Raw genomic sequence first — 10,453 nt, forward strand, 5'->3', positions numbered from 1 at the left:
TATTGATTCAATACCATTAAAATGGGGATGGAGGAGGTTATGTAACATACCCAATCAACTCCCCTGGTCTAATTTGACTAAATTTTTATTTTTTAATTTTTGCTTCTTATATCGGCCTAAAAGCTGTAGTCCACTAAAATGTATCTGACATGAGGCTACAGAATACACACAAGGATAGAAAAGACTCTCATGTCCCTCTGTTCCTCTCTTAACCCCATGCAGCAGGGGTCTGTGCTCCTCATCTAGTTTGACTTTGCAATGTAGAAAATAGTGACACTCTCCTCCAATCTACCTAATTGTAAATCAGGATATTCAGTAAGGCTAAGAAAAAGATCACAGATAAAAAAGGAAAAAGAGAAAGCTTTATGTCCAGATCATGCTCCTTATCTTCAAGACAACTTGAAGTCCTTTCATGTATTTGTAAAAGCAAGAAAAAAATCGATGAAAATTAAGGTCAGAGGAAAGGACCAATCAGACTATTACAGGTTTATCATGTTTTAGGTACAAAGTGGCTGTTGCTTACCCTGAGTCCATCGTCTGTCTAGGGACAACAGCAAGTATTGTTTCCTCATTTTCAAACACAGGACTGAGGTGGAGATAATGCTGTTAACGCTGTGATGCACTTTGAGGAGCTCAAGGTCACACAGGTCACAGGTGTTGCTTGTGAAATCACACAGAATAGGAAAACCACTTGGGTGGAGAACTGCTATCGGATCAGGGGAGGGAGAGCCAGGGCTTCTGCAGAACCACCAAGGAGGCACCAAACTCTAGATAAATTTACCACACAGCAAAAAAAACAGGTAAAAGAAAAAGAGAAGAGAAAGGTGATAAAAGTGAAGACAATGAAGAAATCCGGATTGCCTCAAATAGCATCTTTTCTGACTTGAATAGATAGCCTCATTTCAATCTGTGATAGAATAAGCCTCCAGTGAACTACATCTGAAATTTCTTTTTATGGGTTTACAATGGTCATGCTGAAGCTATGGTTACACTCACATATTTATCCACTCAACAAACACGTATTAAGGCCTTATGATCCTTGTGTTGGTCGTGGAGACAGAGATTTGGGACATGTTCAAGAGAAAGCTATTATTGTATATGAGGAATGATTAAGGTGGAGAACTTGAAATTCCACTTCGATTACTGTGCAAATTCTGATGGTGCCAAGAAACCCAGACTCAGCTAAAGGGTCCTATGTGTGACCAAACTAAAAAGTGGTCTTCTGAAGTGGTTAGTGAAGGAACAAATCGGTTGTTGTGAACGCATAGAGTCTGGTGTGCCACTCCCCAGCAACTTCCAAGAGAAACATTTTCAGGCCCATAAAAATGTCAAAGAACTGTCAAAAGAATATAAATCAATTACATAAATGGTGAAATATAACTCATCGTTGTACTTGTTCTTTGCTGGTGTTAGAAATTTGCTAAATTTTCATCTGGATAGAAAATTGAAGAAAATCTGCGAGTGACATCTTCTCCAAAAATAATCCTCTAACACATCCAAAAAAAATGTGTCCTTTAAGTAATTTAGGCCATGACCAGTAAGAAAAAAGTGGATGCATCTCATGGTAAACAGGAAGGAATTGGAGAAGGAAGTAAGCCAGGCGAAGTGTCAGTGAAATGTACTAAACTTTTGATCTGGGAGAGTAGTTATTTTAGGACTGATTTGTCCGGGTGTTTGATAACTAGTGTAGGAGCAACACTCACACTTGTTAATGCAACTACTTTGTTGCATTCAAGCCCTTTGCTTCCATTATTTTCTCCCTTAGTAATTAATGTAAGAAAACAACAGCTGTGTGTGCATGTGTGTTTGTCTGGATACACAAATAGATAAATACATACATACACATAGATGTAGATATAGATACAGATATATGAAAATATCAACCTATCTCAAAAAATAGGAAGGGGCAGGGGTTGCTCATGAGTGGACCAGAATTAAAAAGGTTAAGTAGCATGTCCACTTGGAGTAAGCAGTGGCAGTAACCAGGAATTGAGTAACCAGGAGGTGAGAACCCTAAGGAGAAGACACCTCCAAAAAATACAGTAGGACCCACTGCCCTCTCTCACTGTTCAAAGTGATTGTGATTTGCCCCTGATTGTTCACTTATTGGTTATTTTCTCCAGAGATAAATAACTACTGCGTTATTCTAACATGTGTACAGGTAACCCTCACTCCTCTCCACACCCACACACCTGGAAGTTCCCCTTCCAGTGGTGGTATTGGGGATCTGGATTTGATTTAACACAGAAAGCCCCCCGCATTTAACAACGTGGATGTCCACAGTTCTGCCACGGCACTCTTCAGCCTGGCCCAGACCAGGCAATTTTGCCATTGACTTTTGTAAGTTGCAAGGCTTAGCTCTTCCTGAACTGGAATGAAACTTTCAATTCGAATACATGTTAAAATACTTCAAAACTAACACGACAGATGGATGAGTAGTGGCTATAGGCTGTTCGCTGTAAAATTCAACTTCACCGAATTTTGAAATTTTTCATAGCAAAAAGTTGGGAAAAAATTAACCAGGTGGCTTCTTTTTTTTAACTTATTTTTATGTCACTCTCTGTCTGGAATGGGGCAAGGAAAATGGCAAACTCAGCCATGTCATTAAGAAACGGGTATTATAAAACCCCTGCCAAATTGAAATATTCAATAATTATTGTATAAAATTGTGTTTATGATTTATTATAATAATAATTATTATTACCTTCCTTCTATTAAGGCATTCTACGTGCCAGTCGTCTGTATGCATTATCTAATTTAATTCTACTATCACTTTATGAAGTAGGTATTATAATTCTGATCCATTTACAAATGAGCTAGCTGAGGCTTAGGGAGGGTAAATAAACTTGCCTAGTATACCCAAACTAACCAGAGGAGCCAGGTTTTGAGCCTGTGTCCTGAGCCAACTACTTAGGTACAGCATTATAAAAAACTCCTTTCAAACGACGCAGTGAGTGGACATTTTCTGTCTATGACGTGTGAATAAGAGACATTGAGGAATACCATTGGGACCCGCCAAGTAACGACAGAGAGAAGACACTAACAAGTATTTTAATCTATGATCGTATTTGGAATTGGCCAGCTACAAATAAACCTCACAGGCAGCTGCAGCAGCCAGCCGTGCTCTTTGTTTCTTCACCTGCGAGCCTGTTCCCTACCCGGGAAGAATAGAGCAGCGTCTGGACTAAAAGGCCATCTCTATGGCCCATTCACTCACTGGCCTTTGTACAAACACTGCCAGCGGTACATCACTTAGAATGCAGCGCAGCCGAGATTTCTATAACGGAAACATCAATCAATTAAAACCGGGAGTGAGCCAGCAAGCACATTTCACTGAGATCACCAGCGAGTAATTGTCACACAGATCATCAGATAGTAATGCTTCTTGACAAAAAAGAAAAGGAAAACGAGACCAGCTGTGGGGTGATGACTGAAGGGGCAAGGCCTGGCTTTGTCCACCTGTTACCTACTGGTGTCCTAGAATCTTTTCTTCCTTTCGATTCCATTAGTCACGTTATAACCACAACTCGTAGAGTGAATTTTTAAATTAATTACTGCATAAATGGTGAGATTTTTAATCCTTTCAGTTTCTTTTGCTTTAAGGCAGGAATATTTTTTTTCATTATTTTTAGCTCAATAGACACCTTATGTGATCATTTCAACTGGAATTATTTGCTCTACACCTGTTATCTCCCAAAGTAGTCAAATCAAAAATATCCATATGTTTCTAACTTGCATAGTTATAAAAACTCATGTTTAGTTGGCAAGCTTCTGTAATATACCTAGTATAAGAACTAGCATGTCTTGAGTACTTTCTATTTGTCAGTCACTGTTCAAAACAATTCATTTAACATATAGTTCACAGAGTAGTTAAGTAACCTGCCCAAAGTCACACAGTAAGTGGTGGATTTGAAATGTGAATCTAGACAGTAGGTCTCCAGATCCTATCCTCTGAACATAGTGATGAGAGATAACATAGTAACAGAGCAACATAGTAACATATACTTTTTAAAATATCACTCTGTGTCAAAGATTTATTCAGCCATTTAATAACTTTTAAAAACTGTTAACAATTTCAAAAGCATGAGTAGAATCCTTTTTATGTTAAGATAATATCAAGAGGCCTGCCCAGTGCTGCAAGGGATTAAGTGCCTGCACTCCGCTGCAGCGGCCCAGGGTTTGCCAGTTCCGATCCTGGGCGCACACCGATGCACTGCTTGTCGAGCCATGCTGCGGCAGCATCCCATATTAAGTAGAGAAAGATGGGCACGGATGTTAGCTCAGGGCCAATCTTCCTCAGTAAAAAGAGGAGGATCAGCATCAGATGTTAGCTCAGGGCTGATTTTCCTCACACACACACAAAAAAAAGATAACATCAATACTGCTGTTTAAAAGAAATTATTTGTTCAGGTCTAACCTTCATATTTGAAAAAGTCACCCTATGAGCATTTTTAGAATTAGAGGAAGAGAAGAAGGAAGAAGAGATTTCATTTTAGTCACTCTCTCCTTTAGTATAACAGAAAAACATGAATTTCATTACAGTGGAGAATTACCTATTGCCAATTGCAAATGTCTCAATGACTGAGCAATTTTCGGTGAAATAGACATGTTCAAAAGTTTCTACATGGGCATCTAATCCTGATCAACCATGATAACATCTCTAACTGCTCCCAAAATGCCCTACACCAAATAGAAACAGGGAAAATATCAGGAAACATCTTTTGGTGTCCAAAGCATCATTGCCTGCGTTGATGGCAGTGGAGGCAGCAAATAGTTACTGTCAATTGATGCCAGTTCAGAATTTAGATAGGACTATTTCATTTACAAATGTCACAAACCCAACTCAGACTATCTAAGCAAAAAAAAAAAAAAAATGTTGTGTCATGTAATGAAAAATTCTAGAAGAATCTGATTTTAGGCAATGCTAGACCCAGGTACAGAAAAAGTGACATTAGACATTTCCCTCAGCCCTGCTTCTATCTGTGTTAGCTGTGTTTTCAGAACACTCCCCATGGGATTAAGGAAGAACATCACCTCTGTCTAAAAGGAAGAAAGCAGAGATGCTATTCAGGATGAAACAGCAGATGCCAGTGTGCCAGGATTTCTTGATTGATAAGTCTTATTTTGGGGGATCAGTGGTTATCAGCATTGGAGCTTCTACTCTTCCCAGCAAACTCACTGTTATAAATGCCTTTCTCTCATCTTACTGTTCTCACCTTGGTATTCTTCACGCCATTGGCACTAGTACACATGTAGTCACCCAACCCAGAATCTTAGCGTCATCCCTCATTCTCACCAAGCCCTTTACTTCTTAAATATTTTTCAGATCAACCCACTTATCCCTGTTACTGTTTATCCCACTTGGATAATAACAATGGTATTATAATTAGTCTCTCTGACCCATGACTTGTCCCCTTAACTCCATTCTCTATGCTCTTGCCAATGTAATCTGTTTAAAACACAAATTCTACCATGCCACTTTGTTGTTTTAAAATCATCAAGGGCTGTCAAATATTGTCAGAATAATATCCAACCGGCTTAGCCCGCTGTACATGGGTAGCATGCACTCGTATAATTTTTTTTTTTTTAAAGATTTTATTTATTTATTTTTCCCCCAAAGCCCCAGTAGATAGTTGTATGTCGTAGTTGCACATCCATTCTAGTTGCTGTATGTGGGACGCGGCCTCAGCATGGCCGGAGAAGTGGTGCGTCGGTGCTCGCCCGGGATCCGAACCCGGGCTGCCAGCAGCGGAGCGCGAGCACTTAACCGCCAAGCCACGGGGCCGGCCCGCACTCGTATAATTTTGCTGTATGAAATGGTAGCCACTAGCTACACATGACAATTTAAATTGAAATTAATTAAAATTAAATAAAATTAAAAATTCATTTCTTCAGCTCACTAACCACATTTCAAGTGCTCAGTAGCCACATGTGGCTGTTGGTTATGCATCAAGTAGGACAAATATGTAGCATTTCCATTATTGTAAAAAGTTCTAATAGAACATAAAACACTGCTGTCTTGTGGCCTCGTATCTGTTCACTACCCAATTATTTTCTCGAAATAATGCTGAACCACTTGCAGTATCTGAGTGAATCATACATATTCATGTCTCTGTACCTTTGCTCATTCTAGTTCTTCTTCATCGAATGCTTTTCAAGTTTCCCTAGATAATAACCACTACCCATTCTTTAAGACCCAGCTAACATGTTGCCTTCTTTAGGAAGGTAACTCTGAACTCTAGGGTTCAGCTAAGTGCTGTCAAGACCTTCTGTGCCAACTTGTACCTTACCATACAATGGTGAAATTGTCTGGCTTGTGCCTGACTTCCTATGTGACGGTAAACTCTGAACTCAAAGGTCTGGTTCTTTGTTGTTCTCTCAGAACCAAGTCAAACATGAGGCATGCAGGAAAAACTCTAATATATGTTTGTTAAAATGTGATAAATTATGTAAAGAGGCAAGGCAATCCTTTTGACTTTGTTAAACAAAATGTCCACTTAATTTTTTAAATTAATGTAAGTAGTAGATATTCCTGACATTTTGTTAGTCTTTTCTGATCCTGATGTGACCTCAATTCACTTCTAACATCATACTTCAGCCTCAGTCCATTTTTTACTTTAGAGTTGATTCCCCACTTTCTTTGCTTACTCAACACGGGACAAGTCTACGGAATGGGTTGAGGTTCAAGAATGATCTAAGTTGAACACCCTTTCCAGGAATAACAATAAAGAAAGTTTAATGAGGCCGGCCCCGTGGCTCAGTGGTTAAGTGCGTGCACTCTGCCGCTGGCGGCCCGGGTTCGGATCCCGGGCGCACACCGACGCACCGCTTCTCCGGCCATGCTGAGGCCGCGTCCCACATACAGCAACTAGAAGGATGTGCAGCTGTGACATACAACAATCTACTGGGGCTTTGGGGGGAAAAAATAAAAAAAAATTTAAAAAAAAAAAAAAAAAAAGAAAGTTTAATGAGTTGCTGAAGGCTTCTCCAGAATGTCATAAATTCTACAGAATAATTTTACCCACATCAGAGATGATGTCTTCTTTATATGAATCTCTGATGGGTATAGTATCCATGGGAAAAAAAAAAAAAAAGAAGACCCCACTCCTCCAGAGATATAACCATTTTTTATTTAAAATGTGATGAGAGAGTGGAAAGCCCAGATTTAAACTTGGAATTGTTTTTTCCCTTTTGTGTTGAGATTTCTCACCTGCCGTAGGGCACTTCCACAAAGTGACACCTGGCTATTTCTCCTTTCTCTTCCCCTCCAGGAGAAACTGGGTAGGAAGTGGTATTCCAAAGTGACTCTCCATAGCTGTCCCATGAGCTCAGGTCTGTTTTACATGATTTGGAACCTAATATCCCAATGATACAGTTAAACGTTTTGCATGCCAGTCTTTAAATTGCATCTAAATCTTCTGTTCTTTGACATTTAGCATCATTCTGTTCCAGTAAAGGTTGTTGCCTTTTTTTTGCGGTGACTTTCTGACCTGTCTTTAAAGTCAGCACTCCAATCAGTCTCCACTGACATACACAGAATAGTGACATATTGACTTTTACAAGAGATAAATCAAAAGGTGACAGAACATGAATAGACGGAACCTTAGCACTGAATTTTCCATATAAATGCAAGTGTCAAGTAAACAAAGAAACAGCCTCCTTCTCTACATAGTCAATGCAGGTGCTCTATCCACATAATATATATTTGAGTTATGACTCTGCATAGGCCTGGTGTTTCAGTGGAATTGTGGATATTCATTTTTTAATATAAAGTTGAATTTTACTCCTAACACTGACTTACCTTAAATAGCAGTGTAGTTGGAAAAGTGGATTTTTTAAATCAGTCTCCCCCAGCTTCTAATTTGAGCTGTGAAATGGCAAATTATTGAGACCTCAGAAATTTCTAGTAAATTAAAAAGTATAGATGATTTAAGTGACAAAGAAAGGATATTTAAATATGATGTCCAAGGTCATGCATCCTGCAAAGCAATCAAGCCCAGGATTACCTAATACCAAAACTCACACTCCTAACCAGATTATTCCCACTCATTTTTTGAACCCTAAAAAAAATTTCCATGTTTTAATATTTAAGAACATACTAGCATGTATATGATGCAAATGCTATCTTTTGAAAATTGTTTAGTAAAATATCAGACAAATATTAGCTAATATAAAACACATTTACTTTGCATTTTATGTCTTTAATATACTTAATTATAAATTCTTATGTCTATGAAAATGTTAGCATAACTAAGAAAGGTCAAGTATATTATGAGTCAACCATTATATAAAAGTAGATAATTTTTTTAAGATTGTCAATTGCTCACTGCAAAGGAAGGGGCAAGAGGAATACTGAGAAATCATATTACTGCAACAGATAGAGGATTGCTTTATGATGTGTTCTTTATGAACCATTGAAATCTTTATTTCTAACAGTACATTTTCAGATAATACTTACAAAGAAAGTGTCTTCATTTATTGTCACTAAAGAAAACTCTTTCAAAAGAACCACAATCTATACGGATACTTTGTGACAAGCAAACCTACAAAAAAGGATAGGAAAAGGAGAAAATAATGGATAAAAATGTAAATAAATTTGTGAAAGAATGAAAATAAATGGAAGGGTGGCAACTGAATTGGCAAGGTGGAATCAGTAACAACGTAAAGCCCACAGGATATTGAGGTGAGACTTGGAGCTCAAAACAGGGGAAAACTGGTTTCAAGAGTGTTATACAAGCGATGGACCATGTGATCCTCTCCCTACTCTATGTAACAAGGTGATGACAATCCATCCTATCTCCCGCAGGAGAGAGGATGTAGAGTTTCTGGAGATAACTAAAAGAAAGTCCTGGTCTGAGGACCATGTGCAGTGGAAGTCCAGAGTGAAGCATGGGACCAAACAAGGGATGAGGGTGGGATACAGAAGAGTTTCAATGCCAAACTGTAGAACTCTGCTCCCAGAACACCAGAAAAAGGTTTGCAGAACCACTCCCATCAGCCCTCTTCTTACTATAAGCATTATCGTGATTGAAAATTAGAAAACGTTTCTCTGAAAGAATTGCATACTCTTACAGAAACAACCTTTCCAGACTATCTTTGAGGGCTCAGCTGGCCACAAAATAATTCAATAGTGAACTCCACTAAACGATAAACCCACCTATGCACCCCAACCTCCAATATGGTAATCATGTTTTAATTGTTTCATTCTTAAACATGCACAGGTCTACAATAATGGCCAGATAGTTGATGAAAGTCTCCATTGTGAAAAAATAGAGATAAGAACAAACTACTAAAAGAAGGAGGGCAAAAAAGAAACATAATCATGTGAGATTAAAAGTTTTCAAAAGCTAAAATTAACATCCTTACATAAGTAAGGAAAGGTATTGGGTCAAGATGAGAGAGAGCAAAACAGAGAAAGAGAGAGAGAATAAAAGATAGCTCTTATAACATAAAAATTGGATAATCAAATAAAACTTAGGGATAAAAGTTGAATAAGAGTGGGCCGGCCCCGTGGCTTAGCGGTTAAGTGTGCGCGCTCCGCTGCTGGCAGCCCGGGTTCGCATCCTGGGCGCACCGACACACCGCTTCTCCGGCCATGCCAAGGCCGCATCCCACATACAGCAACTAGAAGGATATGCAGCTATGACATACAACTATCAACTGGGGCTTTGGGGGGAAAATAAATACATAAATAAAATCTTTAAAAAAAAAACAAAAGTTGAATAAGAATATAATAGTTGAGGAATAACCTAGAAAGTAGAATAAAAAGACAAAGAAATGAAAGATAGTGGAACAATATGAGAATAAAGTTGAAAGATGAGTTCAAGAGATGCAATATGGGAGTGATAGAAATTATAGTAAAAGAAATTACATTTTTTTAAAAGGTGGAAATATTCCAGAACTGAAGTACTGATTGGATTAGCCAAAGATGAGCCCACATGACAAAATTTCAGAATTCCAGGGATAAAGGAAAAGATTCTAAATGTTTTCTGCCATGGGCTGAATTGTGTTCCCTTAAAACTCATTTGTTAAAGCCCTAATCTTCAATGTGACTATCTTTGGAGGAAGGCAGAATTTAGGGTTAAATGAGGTCATAAAAATGGGCACTGATCCAACAGGATTAGTATCCTGAAGGAAGAATCACCAGAGAGCTCACTCTCTCTCTCCGCTACATGAGGACACAGCAAGAAGGCAGCTGTCTGCAAGCCAGGAAGAGTGCTCTCATCAGAAAATGAATCAGCTAGAACCTTGATCTTAGACTCTTCAGTCTCCAGAACTGTAAGAAATAAATTTCTGTTGTTTAAGCCACGTAGTCTATAATATTTTGTTGTGGCAGCCCGAGTAATCTAGTACATTTTCATAGGAGTAAAAAATCATATACATCAGACCCAGAACAGAATAGCATCAGACTTCTCAACAATAACAGTGGATACCAGAATACAATAGATGAACA

This window comes from Ceratotherium simum, chromosome 5, assembly GCF_057802395.1.
Source record: "Ceratotherium simum simum isolate JZ-2026a chromosome 5, ASM5780239v1, whole genome shotgun sequence".
Taxonomy (NCBI): domain Eukaryota; kingdom Metazoa; phylum Chordata; class Mammalia; order Perissodactyla; family Rhinocerotidae; genus Ceratotherium; species Ceratotherium simum.